This window comes from Artibeus jamaicensis, unplaced genomic scaffold (genome assembly GCF_021234435.1).
Source record: "Artibeus jamaicensis isolate MK-2021 breed Jamaican fruit bat unplaced genomic scaffold, CSHL_Jam_final contig_466, whole genome shotgun sequence".
Classification (NCBI taxonomy): Eukaryota; Metazoa; Chordata; class Mammalia; order Chiroptera; family Phyllostomidae; genus Artibeus; species Artibeus jamaicensis.
Window position 1 is genome coordinate 11548544 of NW_026521844.1, and position 19374 is coordinate 11567917.

A 19374-nucleotide genomic window follows, 5' to 3' on the forward strand; every position below is an offset into this window, starting at 1 on the left:
AAGCCCAAACAAGAAGGCAAGAACCATCGATAACTGTGGAAAGTCCAAATAGGTTAGTACTGCTGTTCAGGGCAAGACATGGCAGAAGATGAGCTGTGTCATCATCACACAGCTCCAGGTCTGCCAGATGGAACAGCATGAACTTGTATTGTAGGAGACAAGGACCCACGAAAAGCACATGCTCATGCTCATCAAGCTCGTATTTTAAAGGGATCCCTCCCGTGGGCGACTAGAGGGCAGTTACTGCTGGTGGGGAAGAGATGGGAGGCAGGGAATATAGGCAGAAAATGTCCTTGGGTTTGGAGGAAACCATAGACAAGAAACATTCAGGTGGCAAAAAAATCATCCGGCTCTGGTGATGGACTGGACAGGAGTGGGTGAGAGGGTGAGGAGGATGTCACGGAGGTAGCTTGGGTGACCAGTAGACAATAGCACCAAACAGGGGGAACTCACAATCAAGGGGAAGTTTTGAGGGGTTTTGTTTTATTTTGTTTGATAACGAAAATACACATGATTGATAAGAAGCGTGCTACCCCAATACAAAAGGAAATAAATAGGTAAAGCAAGTAAAGGTGATACTATAAGTCCAAAACTGGATGACTTCAAAGTAAACAGAATATAGAAGACCTGGGTCCTTCCTCCTGAAAGACACATTATGATTTCATCGACTGAGTGACAGATAAGAGTAGGGTCCTGGCAATAATTGGTTACATAAAAATAATCCAGCCCTGGCCAGCGTGGCTCAGTTAGTTAGAGCATTGTCCCATAACCAACAGGATGCAGGTTCCATTCCCAGTCGGGGTACATGCCTGGTTGCAGGTTTGATCCTTGGTGCGGGTACATACAGGAGGCAACTGACCAACGCTCCTCTCTCACAGCAATGTTTCTTTCTCTTCCCTTCCTCTCTTCCCTCTTCTCTAAGAAACTGTGAAAAAAATGTCCTCGGCAAAGATAAAAATTAATAAAAATCATCCAAAAACTGGGGTCAAACAGGGTGCTCCAAAACCATATTTAAAAGGAAGGGGTAACCTGAAGAAAGATTAGGAGACTCAACAGCACTAATTCAAGAGAAATATGTCAGAATCAAAGTTATAATAGACCAGGCACTGAGTCCACCCTAAACAGACTTAGGATGCTCAGTGCATCCTCTCCTTTCACAGTTACCTCGTCCACCGCTGACAGAGACTCTCGGGTGAAGAGCTACTTGCACGGCCTACCCACTTCTTTCCCTGGTACTGAAATGAGAAATGTTCTGATCTGTTTTACTCTCAAATATTTGTTGAGTGTCCAACTAACAAGGAGCTAGTTGAAGCCGTGTGAATTACAACTTGAAAAAGCTTCCCAATAAACACAGAATCTATTCTTACAACAGCTTCACTGGAAGAGGTCACAGCTAGGCATGGGAAAGGTCGCGCCTCCTGCCTCCTGCAGGCTGGAGCTCTCACTCGGGGTCACTCACTCCTCTCTCTCTGTACCCAGTTTCATCCCGGTTGCCGTTTGGTGAAACCTCGATAATTTGTAACCCTAAGCACAAATCAGATCTAACTTACACAATCACATCGCAGAGCTGGGCATCTCTAGTACTCGACATTCAAACTATTGGCACAATGTCAGCATTTCATAGAGAACTTTAAATGTTTTGGTTTGAGAGCTAATGCAGTATTTCTACTGGTCAACACAAGCAGCCCAGGCAGAAAGCAAAGTATATTTATTTCCCTCAACATCAGATGTTATACTCAGCTGCTGATCCAATCTTGCCTACAGAGCCCGTAAGAGACTTGAAAAATTGGTAAGTAAGAAAAGTCCATCTAATGCAGAGTATACTTAAAGAATATTTGTAATTTCAATGTAAAATGGCTTTTTGTGCTTCTAATGTCCCGAAAATGTTTTAATGGATGTAATGTCTAGTGATAGACTGACAGGTGAGATTAGACTTTTGCAGGTTCTGAGACTAAATCAATTACCTTTCCCCTGTAAATGTTCTTTTTAATTGCAAAAAGCAGGCTTTTCTTCCATGCATTGGTACATTAGACTTTAGAAAATTCCTACTTTAAAAAAATTATAAACTTATTGTTTATAAAATATAAGAAAGTGTTGTGTGTATGTCAATAATGAGTTAAAATCAGTTTGGGTATGATGAAGAGCACCGATACAGCTGGGATATGATGTAATCCTTAGAGCTAAGGGAGTCCAATAAAAAACTGAAATGCTAGAGAAAAAAAAATAAAAAAGAAAAACAGAAGGTTTGGTCTAAGAGCACAAAAGGCCACAACCTCACTGAAAACTAAAACCAAAGCTGAAATACTTCATGCAAGGAAGCATTTAAAGTCTCTTCTGAATTGCTAACTGCCTGGGCTACTGGTGTGGACCTAATGGTGAGTCACAACTGATTTTTCAAGGGAAAAAACGAGTTAAATAAGCCTCGCAGCTGCTGTTTTAGCTCTCGTTGATGTCTGAGTTTTTGATTTCCACGTTCTTGCTTCTTAACTTCTGATTTCTTCCTGAGATTTCACAGACATTTAAATAGCAAGTACTTATAGCTTTTTAATTTCTGGATGGCAAGGATAAACAACAATTTGTCAGATTTATTCTATCGGTTGTTCTTCTAGAAACTGTATGTATGGTAAATCCCATAAAATCTAGACAAGAAAGTGATACTAAAATGTAATTTGTGCTTAGAATGTACTTCAGTTTATTTTCCAGCCAAAAAGAAAAAATATTATTTTAAAGAACTGCATTTTCCAGAAAATGATAAGAATGCTACATGAAGGGCAGGGTTTTAGAAGGCGATTTACAAACCAGGTGCACCTCACCCACTGCTGTGAAACAAATTTTAAACAACTCAATTGAGTGTTTTTTAAAGTTCTGACTCTTCTTAACAAATGACTCTTTAAATGGAGAAACTGCAACCTCTTAAGTCGTCTCTCCAATGCATTTTTATACCTACCAATTTTCTTGCAGTTTTCTCCACTTAAAGAAAGCATTCACAAGAGAAAATCCCTCTTTCTAAACAGAACACAGACATACAGACATTTGAATATACAGGGCCCAGCACAAATAGCGCCCCTTTTTTATTACACAATCATTTATTACAAAATCATAAGCATGCGATTCTGTAACCTAACAATATCACACTCAGGCACATCTTATGACATTTTAGGTGAAATGTTCAAATTAAAACTATAAATCGCCACACCCACACTATCACCCTACCAGCCACACTCACCCAGGAGTTACTTCTGCCGGACCCGTGTGTACAGATCATGCACTTAACATAATCAAAGTGAACAGACTAGCATTTTCAACTTCCCTCTCTGTCCTAAACAACTCTGCACAGTAGCACCACCAATGTAAAAAAAGATACTTCATCACCTTCAGTGCTTCTTCAACATCAAACATCTCACTGGCTGCTAGGGATTACCATGTGTCATCAGATAGTTTGGGAAGAAAGTCAGAATAAAGGTTTATTCTGGTAAACATAACCAAGATCTAGGCTTACTTTTTGCCATATGCCCTCTGGTACAATATATAGATTTTTTAAAGACCATAAATGTGTAATTTTACTAATAACTATTAAATGTGTTAGCATTAACCCTATAACACTGCCATTTTTGTAGATAAAAAAGTCAAATATCAGTAAGTTCATGAGTCAACTTAATCAAAAACAGTCAGAGTCTCCAAAGGCAGCCTCAGAAGTCAAGGGGCGAGGAGACCAACACCAACGATGATTTATGTCACTGTTACACGACAGTGTAACAGGCCTGACTTGCCCCGTACACACAGTCCTCGGCCTCTACAGCCTTCACACAAATACTGCATCAGAAATGGGGGTTTCCAGCAGCCGAATCACATGAGGAAAGACATTCTATTATTGGCTCTATTTTACGGATTAGAAAACTAGGGTCCAGAAAGTTTCAGTGACGCAAGCAAGATAAAACAGCTAACAAAGGCCTCAAGGACAGTGTTCACAGAAAAGTCATCTGGCTCCAAGTCCACTGGCTAGTGCACCTACCCCACCTTGTCTCTGACCTAAGGAGGTAAATGTATAAACCTGTATACAGCTATAAAGAAAATAAAAACATGGTGAGAGGCTGGGAAGGCCTAGGTAGGGAGGGGGTTGACTGTTAGATGCCGTGAACAGGGACGGCCTCCCTGAGAAGGTGACATTTTAATGGAGACCACTATGAGGCAGCCACTCTGAGATGCCAGAGATAGACAACCACAGACAGAGATGCCAGGGCTCCAGGTCCCTCTGCCCCGGTGAGTGTGTTTTAGATCTTCCTAGGCTGGGGCTTCAGTACCACCGTGGCGGTGTTCTGGAAGCACATTCACCTGGGTATTCCTGCTATCCCCAGGCTGTGCCTGACGAAACTCAGTCGGTCATGTGTGCAGATCCTTGTCAATGGCCCTCACCAGTTTACGAAGGACCAGAAGCCTTTTGTGATTTACTGGGACAGAAAAAGTACCTGCTCAGTGCTTTGCCAGACAGATGAGGAAAAGCTCCAGGGGATAGCTAGGTGGGTAAGTTTTGGATCTTATTTTATTTTTTATTCTAGTGGGCCAAAAGAGCTAAGCAGAACAATAATCTACATTCACAATGAATATTGGCTCACTTGCCAAAGACACAAATATCTGCTGCTTTGCTTTCTCCACACCCCCCGCCCCATACACACAAACACACCTGACTTTTTCCACAGCCTAATCACGTCAGTGACATTCAGGAGATAAGGGAAAGCTTTTTGGCACATTTGCTGCTACCAGCTGAAGGTTCACATTCTCGGTGAAAGAGTCACCGAGCTGAGGAGAGGGGAGAGGTCTGTGCTCTCCACTGGACAAGGAAGTCAGCAGCAGGGTCAGTGATAGTCCAAGCTACACTGACCTTCTATGTGCCGGGCCTCTCCCGCCACCTCCCAGAGGGGAGGCAGGAAACCAAAGGAAGAACACACAAGTTAGATGCCACAGCCACTGAGGGCTCGGAGGAGCTGGGTTCCAATCACAGGCGCTCTGGTGACCACATAGGAAACATGCCCAAGACACTAAGAACCTTCATCTGCTTTCTTCCTGTGTAAAAGAAGGAAGTTTTAGGTAATTTCTTAGAGAAATTTATGTAACTGCTCGGTTAGGTGAAAATACAAAGTTCCTCTCTCCACGAGGTACAGACGAGCTAAGAAACACACATCTTTTCAACAAGAAACAACATCTCTAGTAGTTAAGGCTTTAGAATGACCCTGACCTGCATTCAAATCTCAGTTCTATAACATGCCCATTGTGACACCTTGGACAATTTATTCAAGTTCTTTAAACTTCGATTTCCTCAAATGGCAAATGGAATTACTTCCTTCTTATCAGGACTACATGAGGACTTAAAAGTGAATACCTGTAGTTCATTCATTTCCATTGCTAAATAAAACTTCACTAAATAATGGAGGTTTTTTTTACCCATTTTCCTGTCAATAATCATTTGAGCCATTTCCACATTTTTGCTATTACAGTGTTCCATGAGCATCTTTTTACATGTTATTTGATGTGCTTCTGTAAGAATTTTCTAGGGCATATACCTAGGAATCAAAACACTCAGCTATGGGGTTAATGAATGTTCAACTTTTCCAAATATTTCCAATGCCTTTTAAAAAGTGATAAAATTAGAAACAAAATGCTGAACAGGGGATTTTTTTTTTTAAGTCCTGGAAGACTACACACAACATGAGCAATTTTTACAGTGAAATACATATGCATATGGATTAAACTCATTTGTTTTAGCCTTGGCGGTGTTGCTCAGTTGGTTGGAGTTCATCCTGTGCACCAAGTAATTGTGGGTTTGATCCCCTAATGGGGTGTGTATGGGAGGCAACCAATGATGTTTCCCTCACATGGATGTCTCTTCCTTCCTCTCTCTTTAAAATCAATAAAAGATTTAAAAAAATAGCCCTGGCTGGTGTGGCTCAGTGGATTGAGCGCCAGTCTTTGAACCAAAGGGTTGCAAGTCTGATTCCCAGTCAGGGCACATGCCTGGGTTGTGGGCCAGGTCCCCAGAGTGAAGCACGTGAGAGGCAACCACACATTGGTGTTTCTCTCCCTCTCCCTTCCCCTCTCTCTAAAAATAAATAAATAAATTTTTAAAAAGTAAAATACTATTTTAAAAAGCCCCATATCCTCAGGGGAGTATTTTTTTTAATGACTTGTTTTAAAGGGAGGAAATGCAAAACCCACATTCAGGACACAGTTACCTCTGGAAGGTGACAAAGGAAAGGTAAGGAGGGCAGCAGGAAGTCTGAGAGGCAGCAATGCATATGCTGTGTGTCAGGCACTGAGCTCAGGACCCTTCCTTCGAGACTAACACGTACACATGCAATACATACATATGTTTGTATATATACACACATGTATGCATAATACTGTAACATATCAGCAAAAAAGTACATGTCTACCCAAGTATTCATACACACATATCCCTTCTTTTCCTGAACCACTCTGAAAATGAACTGCAGACCATCATGACCCTTCCTTCCTAAACACTCCACATGAATCTCTGAAGAATAAGAACAGTCTCCTGCCTAAACACACCATGAACATACCTAGAAAGAATGACCCATGAATACCATCGAATAGAGTCTGAATGGAAATTTGGACAGCTGTCCCAAAGCAATTTCTATAGCTGTATCCTCTATTTCCCTCAATGGCCAGTCACAGCTCAATTATTTCATTATTTTTCCCAGCCTCTTTTGATCTACAACGGCTCCTGCCCACCCCTTCACGTTTGCTTGCTTTCCATGAACTTGATGTTTTAGAGAGTCTAGGAAGATTGTTTTACAGAATATTTCACACTCTGAATCTACCCGACAGCCGATCTGTGACTTAGCTTTTTGACAATGTACGTTGCGTGCATCTAATGGAATCATATCAGGAGACACAAAATGCCAAGTTATCCTATTTTTGATAAGTTTGGTCATTCAGATATCCCTGCTAAAATTGTGTAATTTTTTTCTTTATTATTCTAAATAATCTGGGAGTGATCCTTTAATACCAGAATATCCTGTGCTCCCAAGACATTTCCCCAAATGGCTTTTTCACAGGAGAATGTTCCCTGAGTCAGTTATTACACTAAGGTTGCAAAACAGTGACTGTCTAATTCTCCCATCCCTTCTGTACTTTCTAGCTGGCTTTGTTTGGTGAGGAACTCCCTCCATTTCACCCTCTCTTTTTTAAAATCACATTTTTTTTTCCTTAATTTATTTTATCTTTGTTGTTCAATCACACTTGTCCCCATTTCCCTCCATTACTCTTCCCCGTCCTACCCACCCCCACCTCCCACGGTCAATCCCCACCCACGGGGATTAATTTTTGTCCATGGGTCCTTTATACATGTTCCTTGACAACCCTTCCCCTTCTTTGCCCTGTTATCCCCTCCTCTCTGCTTATTGTCAATTTGTTCCTTATTTCCATGTCTCTGGTTATAATTTGCTGGCTTGTTTGTTTTATTGATTAGGTTCCACTTATATATGAGATCATATGGTGTTTGTCTTTTACTGCATCCATATCTTTAACATCACTATAAAATTCTTGAATTTGGCTTGTTTTTCAAAAGACTTTTGTCTATCGCTGTCATTTTTGTGGATATTCAAATTGTCAAATTAGAAGTGCCCACAAGTCCTTTTTCGTATTTCCCCACTGGTCTTCAGCACTTCCTTTATTTTTCTCACAAACCTCAACTCACCGTGTACTTGCCATGTGCCTGATTTCAAATCAGTTCCTTCTCCAAGGAGCCCCGGTTCCTTTTAGTGGGGAGTGGTTCTTACAAACAAGATGAGCACATTGATACTGGGAATCACTACTTCTCCATTGACAGAGGGTTTTACTTTTGTCATTTAAGGATGGAAAGAGCTTGAACAACCTTACAGATACTGGGTTGTCACAACTTGTAGGCCTAAAGCTTTTTACTGTTTTATTAAGGACTTGTGCAGGCTAATACATGGAAGAAAAATAGCCTCTGGTAAGACAGAGGTACTGCAAATACCAAAAAAAGCAATAATGTAAGAAAAAGATTAGAAGTTGGTGTACACTACAGTAGAAAAAGAAAGGGAGGGAGGGAGGGAGAGGGAAAGAGGGAGGGAGGGGCATGGAGTGAAATAAAACTGGTCTTGGTCCAAGCGAGTGGGGAACATGACCCTGCAAAGCCCAGTACAGGTGGAAAGGAGTGCTGGCTAGTTTCGTATTTCATAGACAGACGTCACGTCTGAAGCAGTGAAGAAATGGCATCTATAACTCCCATAGGGCACAGCAAGAACTAAGGTGACTTTCTTATAATGTACATATGTGACTGACTCATAGTGAAATCCATTGAAAAAGTGACAAACAGTTGACCCTTGAACACCACCAGGGTTAGGGGTGCTGACCCCCACACAGTTGACAATCTGTAAATAACTTGTGACTCCCCAGTAACTGCAGTTGACCCTGAACATCAGGGAGGCAACCAACTGCAGATCAAAAACAGTGTCTCCCATCCATGGATGAAAAACCATGGCTGGGAACATGAAAATACTATTTTCCACCCGCAGTTGATTGACTCCATGGATGTGAAACCCATGGATACAAAAGGCCAACTGTATTTAGCAAAAAATTCAGAACATGACCTATGTCGAGTGGAATGGTCTAAAAAAGGCATGTCCACTGGACAACGGGCCCCACGCTGTGGGCTCAGGACTCGTGAAAAGTAAAGGTCTTTCACCTCGCGTGCCCTCTGAGCGCTGCCTCTCGGCAGCACGAAAATGAGTTCTTCCCAGTGAAGTCCTACTCATTTTGAAATGAACATACTTGTTTCGTTGCCACATGCTGTGTCTGCCAAAATATGAATTCATTTCAAGAACTGACCCATTTATAAGTTACTGTCACAGTTATTTTATTAAAACTAAAGGTTACTGAGTCCTCCAACAGGTAGGAATTACAAAAAATTTAAGGTTTTCAAGTGTATGAGAATCACTTCTCTGCCTTATTCCCACTCCCACCTTGAGTCCTGAATATTTTTATTCTTTTCCTTAGGCTAGGTAAGCCTGAATCTACAACAAATATACAGGTGGTTGACATTTAGCTAAGTCGTTAAAGCTGCTGGCTTCTCAGGATTGATAACCTTCCCGTCCCCACAGTTAAGGGACATGCATTAACGCTCTAAGCCCCAAGATCTGGAGATCTGAGCACACTTGATGGAGAAATGCAAACACCATCGCAGCGAGGCAAAAAGAGGTCAGAGATTCATTTCCTTGCCTGGCCCTAGGGAAAAGAACCATGTATTTCAAAATAATGCTGCAGAAGAACAGGCTGGAAAAACAGACATCCAAGTGGCTCAAACTAATTCCAGACAGAGAAAGGAATCGTTTCCCAAATTCGGAAGATGGGAGTTTCATAGCTTTATACCCCTCTCACTGAAGTGCAGGCTTGCGTGGAATTGCTGAATAAGAACGTAAAATAGTGTGGACTTCACACACACTCCCTACAGCTGAGTGCCACTTCTGCAACTGGAATGGAGGGGCCATCAAGAGCACAGCCCACCCTCCTGCCTCCGCCATGTAAGCTCGGCTGGGCGGGATACCCCAGTAGGTCTGAAGGACTGGGCAAAGGCTCTGTGGCTCATGCAGCCCCAAACTACCCTAAAATAAATGTGTAGGGAGATCGTGTGGGGCCTGAGCCGGGGAAGCCCTGGCAGGTTGAGAGTCCTCGAAACAGCTGGTTATTCCATTGCCATTTGCGTCACTCACTGATTCCCCAATGTTTCTCTGAGTCACACTGCCAGTGACCTAGTATCTGACTCTCACAGGAACAGGAACCATGTGACGTATTCCCACCAACCCCTCATTTTAGAGATCTAAAGATTGAACCGCAGAGGCACTTAGTAACATCCCAATATCACAGCAAGAAACTGAGCCCTAGTCAAACGCAGGTCCACTGCATCCCATGCACGTACTTCACATTGTGCTGCACCGCCTGCCCTTACAGCAACAGAGCAGTAAGAAAGCTTACTTCACGTTCCAAAGCCTAAGCACATGAACTACTTACTGCTAAGTTACTCAATACAGTTAAGGTTTAGCACCAATAAAAGAGCTGACAAAATTATCTTCGTATATCAAAATGATATCACAGACACCTACTATTAAAGGTCTACACCACTGGTTCTCAGAGGAATAGACCCATAGGAGTGTTATTTACAACTATCTGGAGATCTCTGATTGTCACAGGTCATAGGGTGCTGCTACCACCTAGTGGGCACAATGTGGGGGTGCAGCTAAACCATGCACAAGATGGTTCACCCAGAAAGAACTGAAACAAAAAAATGTCACTACTGCCAAGGCTGAGAAACTCTGGACTATACCAAAAATTGTAGACAGAAAAATCTCTCAAAACCATTTTGAAAATCCAGATGCAGTTTGCAGTTCCTGGTATAAGATGAGTGACCATTTTCATGGCCCCAAAAGTTTGGTGCCTGCACCACACCTTGACCTCTTCCAGCAGCTCCCATGATGCATCTGTACAAGCACAAGACGGGAAGACCATTCCAAGTTCTTGAGTGCAGCAGTCTTGCACTTTGCTACAAGTTCTACTAAAGGTGTTTTAAGGGAAGTAGTTGGAATTAAAAGTTAAAATCTGGTTTTGCCATTTTCAGTTTGTTATCCATACTAACCCAGTGCCCACTGTCACACATAACCAAAGAGTGGGCTCTATTTGTAGCAAAAACTCAGATATTTTGATCTCCATGGTTTTAGAGTCTGAACAGTAGGGCCCAGGAAGGCTGCCAGGCACTCAAGACAGAGCTGAGCTTATGCTTTGTTAAAAGAGGAAGCTCATAGGTGTCTGCAATTCAGCTTAAGAAAAGCCTGCAGATATTTCTAATGTGAGGACTAATTAGCACAGTTTCTCAATTAAAATGTGACCATAGCATTCATCCAATTTTAAGTTAAATTCAAGTTCACGTGTCAATGACCTGGACTCCGACTGCAGGTGAGGTTGACGGGCCACAGTGGCCAGTAGTTAGGAGGATCAAGCCAGAGCTACTCAAGAGTTCAGGTCTTGATTTTTACTACAGGGAAAACCAGACTGAAAACGAGAAGCAGCAACAAGCAGAGCCCGTCTCTGCCAGGGGCCCCAGGAAATTGTGTGCATGTGCATCCAAACCATGTACAGCAGTCTGCGCCACTTAGCGACTGATGTCCTTGGTTTTAACCCCCATTATGAACAGTCCGATTCTATGCCTTTGCTTAGACATCAGTGCAGGAGATAAAAAGCTGAGCTGAAATCAAAAGTCAGAAACATATTCATACTCTCAGAAAATGTCAAATGAAATGGATGTTCTCTATGGTGTGGCACCTGGAGGCTAACTGGAGAACATAAAGGCATCCACACCTTGTAGACAATTAAAACCTTGATCAAAACCAGGACATACATACTCACACACTCACACACATACACACACACACGTCTTCCCTCAAAAAAATACTACTGCTAAAGATGAGACTTCAAAAGAAAGCTGAAAGGCCTGTGTACACACTCATACCCACAAGCAAGCACAAAACATGCTGCCCCATGTACCCTCAACTGGCTGGGTTAAACCAACCGACGTTTGAATACTGTCTGGTCATGCATTAGCTGCCTACCTTGCTTTTGGTGAGTCACTTAATATTCTAAGCATCAGTTTCCTCATTTGCAAATTGGTGTTAATAGTAAGTCACTGGCAAGGCTCTCTGTGTGTCACCCAAGAGCTCAGCAACCCATGCCCGCAGCTGAGCCTGCACCCCATGTGTATTGGTGCACATACCTAGCAGCTCTCTTTGCCCAAAACTCCCTCCTCCCCCACTTTGCCTGACTAAAGTCAATCCACTTGTCAACATCCACAGGCACATGATAGATATCACCACTCTTGAAGCTGGTGGGTGCTAGGTGCTCCTTCTTTAATGACAGCCCCTTGTCACACCCACATGTACCACTTTGGTCCCGGCCGCATGATGCAGTTAGTTGGAGTATCGTTCATGCACCAAAAAGCTGCAGGTTCAATTTCCAGTCAGGGCACATGCCTAGGTGGTGGGTTCTATGTCCAGTCAAGGTGCATAAGGCGGGCAACCTACGGATGTTTCTCCCCCCTCCTTCTCTCTCCCCACCTGTCCTGCCCTCCCTGTCCCCTCCAACTTCCTCCCTCTCTAAAAATCACTGGAAACATGTCCTCAGACAAGGATTTTTTTTTTTTAAAAGACCACTTTGTTCAGCCTCCCCCTAGACTGACCTTCCTGAAAGTTCTCTGTGGCCACTGTATTTCCACAGTGCCTTGCAAACATGTTCAGAGAGATTTAGTGAGCAAATGAACAAAAGGTGCTGGCAAAGGAAGAAAGATCAGGAACGCACAGAAGCCAGACTACAATGCACCTTAAGAGCAGAAGAGTTAAACAAGGGAAATCAATCTCATCACAGGCTGCAGAGAGATCAAGAGAAAAAGACAACTGAGAAAAGAAAAAAAATTAGAAGTGATGTCCCCAGCAGCCTGTAAGAAGTGTGGTGAGCACCAAACATTAGCTGTTCAGAGCAGTGAAGGAAGAGAAGAAGAGCTTATTCCTTCAGGTGAAGGAGAAAGTGAGGCTCCCACTGGCTAAGCCCAGGGAGAGAGCCCTGGCCAGAGAGAGGACTCACAGAGCCACTCTGAGAATTTAATAAGGAGCCCAGTTGGATTCCCAGTCAGGGCACATGCCTGGGTTGCAGGCCAGGTCCCCAGATGGGAGAGGCAACCACACGGTGGTGTTTTTATCCCTCTCTCCCTCCCTTTCTCTAAAAATAAATAAATAAAATCTTTTTTTCAAAGAGAGAGAGAGAGAGAAAGGAGCCCAGTAGAAAATGGCTTTATGAGAAACAAGGAGGATGGTCAGCTGCAGAGAAAAAAAAAAGAGTAACTTCTATGAAATAAACTGGCATGCTTATAATGACTTCCTCTTGGCACAGGTTTTTGACCTGGGAGCAAAGACATTCATTGTTTACTAACCCACGAGGAGTTACCACACCAGGGGAGAAGGCAGGACCAAGAGTCAAAATGCAAGAATTCTAAAGCATCCAACCAACCTCGGAAAAAGAAAAGCCAGGAGCATGATGACATATTAGAATTAATACAACTGAATAGTATAAAATATATTTAAAGGCAAAATATATTTAACAATGTAAAATATTACCAAATATAACGAGACTGAAGATGCAGTCCGTATATAAGCACCCTTTCTGTTAAACCCACTCTAACTACCCTGGAACCCATCCAGGATATCACACATTGGCACCAAAAAAGGAGAAGAAAAGGTGCAGATTAGGACAAGGGAGATAAAACCAGCAATGATAAGAAAATGGCTTCAGTTAATTTAGAAATGTACACAATGACTACACATATCTATACTATTTCCTAGTGTTACAAAAATCACCTAGAGAACAAATATTCATCTCATATGAAAATATCTCAAATAAATACCCTGGAGTAAAGCTTTTGATGTTTGGACCAGAAGGAGTGAGGAGGAAATATCAGACTGCACCATTTTAAGGATTTACAAAGAACAGGAAGAAAAATGCTCCTCACAGGTAGCAGTTGATACAGGAGGATTTGAAAGCAATCCATTCTCCAAATATCTTTATTTCTAATTATGAAATATTCAAATATACAAAAATAAAAGTTCAGAAACTAATGTTTGCAAAACCAATGTACTCAATCACCTAGTGTTCACTGATAATAATATTTACCCATAATAATTTCAGAGCTTAACAGAGGCAACAGCACAAGCACAGCAAAAGCCCAGCCTCCCTATATGGCCGCCTGCTCCTCCTCCCTCCCCAGGAGCAAGAACAGCCTTGGCCTTGGAGTGCATCGCCCTGAGCAGGACGCGCTCGCGTTCCACACGCCTGGGACGCCTGTAATACTGCTCCATAGAGAACGCAATCCCTTTGTTGTTGCTGTCTTCTCTAAAGAGAACTGCATGACCTTTTAGGAATAATATAGGTAAATATAAAAGTAGATAAAAGATTCTCAAGTAGATTTCTATAAAATACATATTTATATTTCCAGGAGACGATAAGAATGAAATTATGACAAGGAAATCTGTAATGAACCGACTCTAGGAAAGATCCTAGATTTCAAGGCTCCTATAATGTAACTTTTTCCTACCTGGAAGTCCCAATTACAGAAAAGAAAAAAGTTATTTTACCCTCCGCACCAAATACTTATTAAACGTCTCCTGTATGCAAAGTCTGAAAAAAAGACTTGCTACTCAAAATGTGGTCACTGGGCTAACAGCATTAATATCACACCCAACTACAGACCTATGGAACATGAGTTTTCATTTTAGCAAGAACCCCAAGTGATGGGCACATTAAAGTTTGAGAAGAGCTGGTTTAAAGCACAAGAAATGTGATGACCTAGAATAAGGCAGAACCAAATCCAACCACCCTTCTGCCAAACTTACCCGTTTGCATGCAGACAATATGGCTTTCAGATGTTATCCCTGCATGCATCCATCTCATTGGACAAGGGGTTACCACAGAGTGATGTGGTTTCCCACAGGATATTTGGTGGTGTTTGGAGATGTTGTGTCACAACTTCTCTCTAGCAGATAAAAGCCAGGGGTGCTGCTAAACATCCTACAATGCAGAGGACAAGGACAGTCTTCCATAATAAATAATGATCTGGTGTGATGGTTTAAAAAAAATAACAAGAGAATCCCACCTATGATTTCTTGGCTAAAGTGACTAACTGTTAACTTCAGTAATTCAATGAATCGATTTGAGTATCTGCTTCTATAGGGGGTGAAAATAAACCAGTAACTAAAAACACTTCATGTCCAACAACCTCAAATAAAGAGTTTGTAAGTTTTTCACAGGAGTTCACACCAAATTAATAATTATTAATGTTGAAAACCAAGACCAGTACCCTAAAACAATAAACACACGTTAAAATATTTCACAATTTTACAAGATGAATTTAAAGGTAATTACACTGCTAACACATATACTTTCCAGTAAAAAATTCTTGTGTTTATTTAACTTAATTAATTCCTTACTTTCTCCTACAACACAGTATCATTGGTAAAGAAACACTTTGTCCACTTCAAGGTAACAAGCATTCACTGGGCTAAATTACTTAATTGAAAAGAAACCTCACACAAAAAACAAAAATTTAAGGTGAATGAAAAAACCCTCTAGTATTATCATAAGTTCAGGTAACTTCATCAAAAGGTTACGGAGGAATCATTTCCCTTCTTCAGAGAAAACAAGGATGCCACACGACCAGAATGGTGGGAGGTGGCCCATGTAGAAGAGAAAAATGGGGCACTGTGATTACTCAGAAGACGAGTAATGAATGGAGCATGTTTTCATGAAAACGAATGTATTTCTGGAGTGAGCACTGCTTTGAATGGCCCCATATCAACCAGCAGTAAATTCTGCTTAAAGAGAGAGCCCTGTGGTTGTATGCAATATCCTACAGCACAGGTGGCAAACACAAGACCCACCGGCCAAATCCGGCCCCCCACCTTGTTTTGTCTGGTCGGGCACCTTGTGTCTACCCAGGGGAAGCACTGAGCTCCTTGCACTAGTTAAAGGAGTAGTTACATTTATACAGTTCTGACATTACATTCGGCCCTTTGAAGGCAACCTTGAGGCTGATGTGGCCCTCGGTGAAAATGAGTTTGACATCCTTGCTTTACAACGTGAAAACACTTAATGTAGCACATCCTGAGACCTCACGTTGCACTAAAGACAAGCATACTCACCATGTACACTACAATGAATCTTTGGCATTAATACTCTAGCTGTTCAAAAATATGAAAAGAAAGCAATTCATATACTATTATATAGCTGTTTGGGGGCTCGTATATCCCACTCAATCGCATTCTTTAATTAAGTTACCAAAGACCCGAAGCCGTGGGATAAAGACTAAAACTCGTGCCTTTTCACTTCATTCTCCTTTACCTCCATTTGTGGAACAAGGAAGAGTTCTGCCTAAGAGAAGCTGAGGACTTACACACTTAAAGATCTTTAAACACTTCTGCCACCTACAGAGATCTTTAGGGAGCAATATTTGCATTCCTGAAAGCTCAAGGTTAATACAATGACCACTTTCGCTACAGAAATTCAGATATAATCTCAGAATTAACCACCTCGGGCAGGACTGGCTACACCTCCACAAACTGGCCTGCCCACTTTTTTGGCTGATCATCACCACAGGTCCTTTTTCTTTTTCTTTTTTTCCCCTCCCTCTGCCTGTCTTTCATCTTTAATGGGCTGCAGTAAGCAGCTTAGAAATAGACCAAATGAGAGCTTGGGGCAGGGATGGGAGAGTTGTTGGGCCACACCAAGACATTTTTTATTTTCTTTCTGATTCATCTGCTTCCTATTTATTTTTAAGTTACTGTATAAAATCAGTATTTCCTCCATCTGCGGAATGATTTGAAGTGTCGGTTTGTCTCTTTATCGGGGCATTAAATCATCTTTGTACTAAAGATAAGTAAGGGAGACTGAGCAAATGTTTCAATGTCAAAGTGATACACATCTCATTACCTGGTCCTGTGTTTTATGCAACACATATCCCTGCCTTTTGGTCTCAGTATATAAAATTGGCCCCACCTGCTGTAGATGCTCTTTTGTCACCTCTCTCTCAACCTGTCACTGCAGAAAAGGCTGCCATACTCTGAGACACCAAGATCAAGCACAGTAAAATTTGTACCTTCAGGACACAATGTGCTACCATCAATACCACCACTAAAGAGAAAATCACCCAAAAGCTGGAAAATTATTACCAAAATTGTCTTGGATCTACCTTTAGCTGGTCACTCACGTAGGGTATCCCTTTCATTTGCCTCTGCTGTATCCAACCAGACAGGGGCACAGGGCACAGGCAGGCAGCAGGGATACCCTTGCCCCTTGCCCCAACTAGCCTATGTCAAACCTTCACATCCGAAAAGGCAGACTGTTGTCTCCAACTGCTTAAAAATAGGCCAACCCAGTCGAGCAAGGCCCACCTGAGCTGGAAGTCTGCCTGGGCCGGCCAGCCCCTGCAGTCAACCTCACAGCAAGGGAAGAGGCAGGCAGGGAGGAGCACCCCGTGGCACACGTGCTCAGACTCTCAACACGTGGAGGAACCTGAAAACACAGTTCTGCACCCATGGCATCAGCCCACGTGCAGACATATTGCAGCTCAAAAGTACATGCCACAAGACTGAGAAAAATGTCTTTATACAGACCTACAAGCAAAGGAACCGTGGCTCTCACTAAATCATTTCTAGGAAATTCTTCACTATTTCTATATATAGTGGCTTCTATAATGTTTCCATAAGGAGTAAAATTTGGCTCTCAAACATTTCTGAAAATTCTTCACTATTTCACTACATAATTATCTTATATGATATTTCCCTCTACAGTGCTTTAAAATGTATTTACATCTACATTTTTTAATACTGTAAACCCTAGTCGATTACTGCACCACACAGACTGAGGGCGAACTATGACCCCTGGGAGCACACAGCTGACCCCTGCGAGTCTGGCTTTCAGACTAAGCTGCATCTGACCACCACGGAACAAGACAAAATTAATTCCTAGTCACAGATTCTTTGTCACAGTGAACAGTTAAAAAATGAAAATGTGGCCCCTTTGCTGTTCATATAAAATATAAAACAAGCTACTGAAGACCTACGAACAAGTAAAACAGTATAAACCACTATGACTAGACCCAATGTACAGGAGATAAGATTTCCTTCCAAAGGAAACTCAGAGACTGGCTGGAAATAGACCTTGTTTTGCCACCTGGCATGCACAAAGGAATAGCATGCAGAAACAGGGTTTGTGTGGACAACGGCACACCAAGTTTGCTTGGAGGATTTTTTTTATTTGGAATGTGACTGTATTTCAAATCCCACATTTCCAAATTCCACTTTTTCACACTACCTTTGTTTTACTGACTTCACTCACTGTATGTATAGCACCTCGGTTGGCACCAGGAACACAAGGATGAACCAGGTAGATTCTCTGACCTCAAGGAACCCTCAATCCTCCACAATCTTTCCCGTGATCCTGACCAGATACAAATTACTTAAGAGCAGGGCTTCATGTCTTATATTCCTGTACAGCATATTTATTTCACAAATATTTTAACTGTCCAGGAATACAATGGTAAAAAATGACACGGTCTTTCTCCTTTAAAGAGGCTTTCAAAAGTGAATGAAACAAAAAAACAGAGGTTGAAGAGCCGAGTGTCGTGAGAGGAGAACACCTCAGAACGATGAGCACACACGTGGAACCCCACACCCAGTGCGCCCACCAAGGCTCGGGGCGGAAAAGTCTCCTAGAGAAAGTAACATCGATGCCCTGGCCAGTGTGGCTCAGTTGGTTGGAACATGGTCCAATACACCTTAAGGTTGCAGGTTCAGTCCCCAGTCAGGGTGCATATGAGAGGCGACTGACCAGTGTTTCTCTCCCTTTTCTTTCCCTTCCTTCCCCTCTTCTCGAGAATCAGTGAGCACGTCCTCAGGTGAGAATAAAAAAGTGACACCCAAGCTGAGACCTCAAGGATGAGGAGAAGTTATCCACCAAGAAGGTATCCACCAAAAACTCCAAGAAGGAGTTTTCCACACAAATGAAAGTTTGTGCAAAGGTCCAAAGTAAGAGAAATCATGGAACCTACAAGGAGTCAGAAGGGTTCGGGACAGCAGGGACTTGCCGCTGGAGGTGGAGGAAGCAGCGATTAGACCAAAGGGAGCTCAGCATTGAAGAATTAGAATTTTATTCTGAAGGCAAGGATATCACTGAGGCTTTTAAGCAGTATGTTGCTATTACATACAAGATAGGCAGTCGATATTTGCTTTGATGCATCAATCAGCTTTCAAAGCAATTTCGATCTTTCCTGTGCCCTAAATCAGTATGTCTCACAGAGAATTCCCTAACCAAAGAAGGTTCTGAGTAATACTTATAACAGTAAATATGATGAGAGCCATATATGTAATTTTAACTTTTCTACCAGTCATATTCTTAAAAAAGTAAAATTAAGCCCTGACTGGTGTGGCTCAGTGGGTTGGGCATTGCTCCACAGACCAAAAGGTTGCCGGTTGCATTACTGGTCAGGGTACATGCCTGGATTGCAGGCCAGGTTCCTGGTTGGGGTGTGCAAGAGGCAATCGACCAATGTTTATCTCAGACATGAATGTTTCTCTTCCTCTCTTTCTCCCTTTCTCTCTAAAAATAAAAATTTAAATTAAAATTAAAATATGCCCTGGCCAGTGTGGCTCAGGTGGTTGGGCATCATCAAACCAAAAGGTCGCAGGCTTGATTCCCAGTCAGGGCACATGCCTAGGCTGCAGGTTCAGTTCCTGGTCGGAGTGCGTG

The 19374-nt window shown here is 42.2% G+C and overlaps 2 protein-coding genes across 5 annotated transcripts in view; one reads left to right on the plus strand and one right to left on the minus strand.

Annotated features, from left to right (window-relative positions):
• Positions 1-19374, minus strand: part of MED12L (mediator complex subunit 12L) — a 315205-nt gene that overhangs the window by 176559 nt on the left and 119272 nt on the right. The gene's annotated exons all lie outside the window — the stretch shown is intronic.
• P2RY14 (purinergic receptor P2Y14) overlaps positions 1-19374 on the plus strand; it is a 47701-nt gene that overhangs the window by 25650 nt on the left and 2677 nt on the right. Inside the window, exon 1 of one of the 3 annotated variants that reach the window (XM_053667215.1) lies at positions 1708-1789. The exons of 1 other annotated variant lie outside the window; for it this stretch is intronic. The gene's annotated coding sequence lies outside the window, so the exon portion shown is untranslated. Of the gene's footprint in view, positions 1-1707; positions 1790-2251; positions 2376-19374 lie in introns of those variants that run through there. One more of the 3 variants, XM_037136106.2, reaches the window with a different exon arrangement.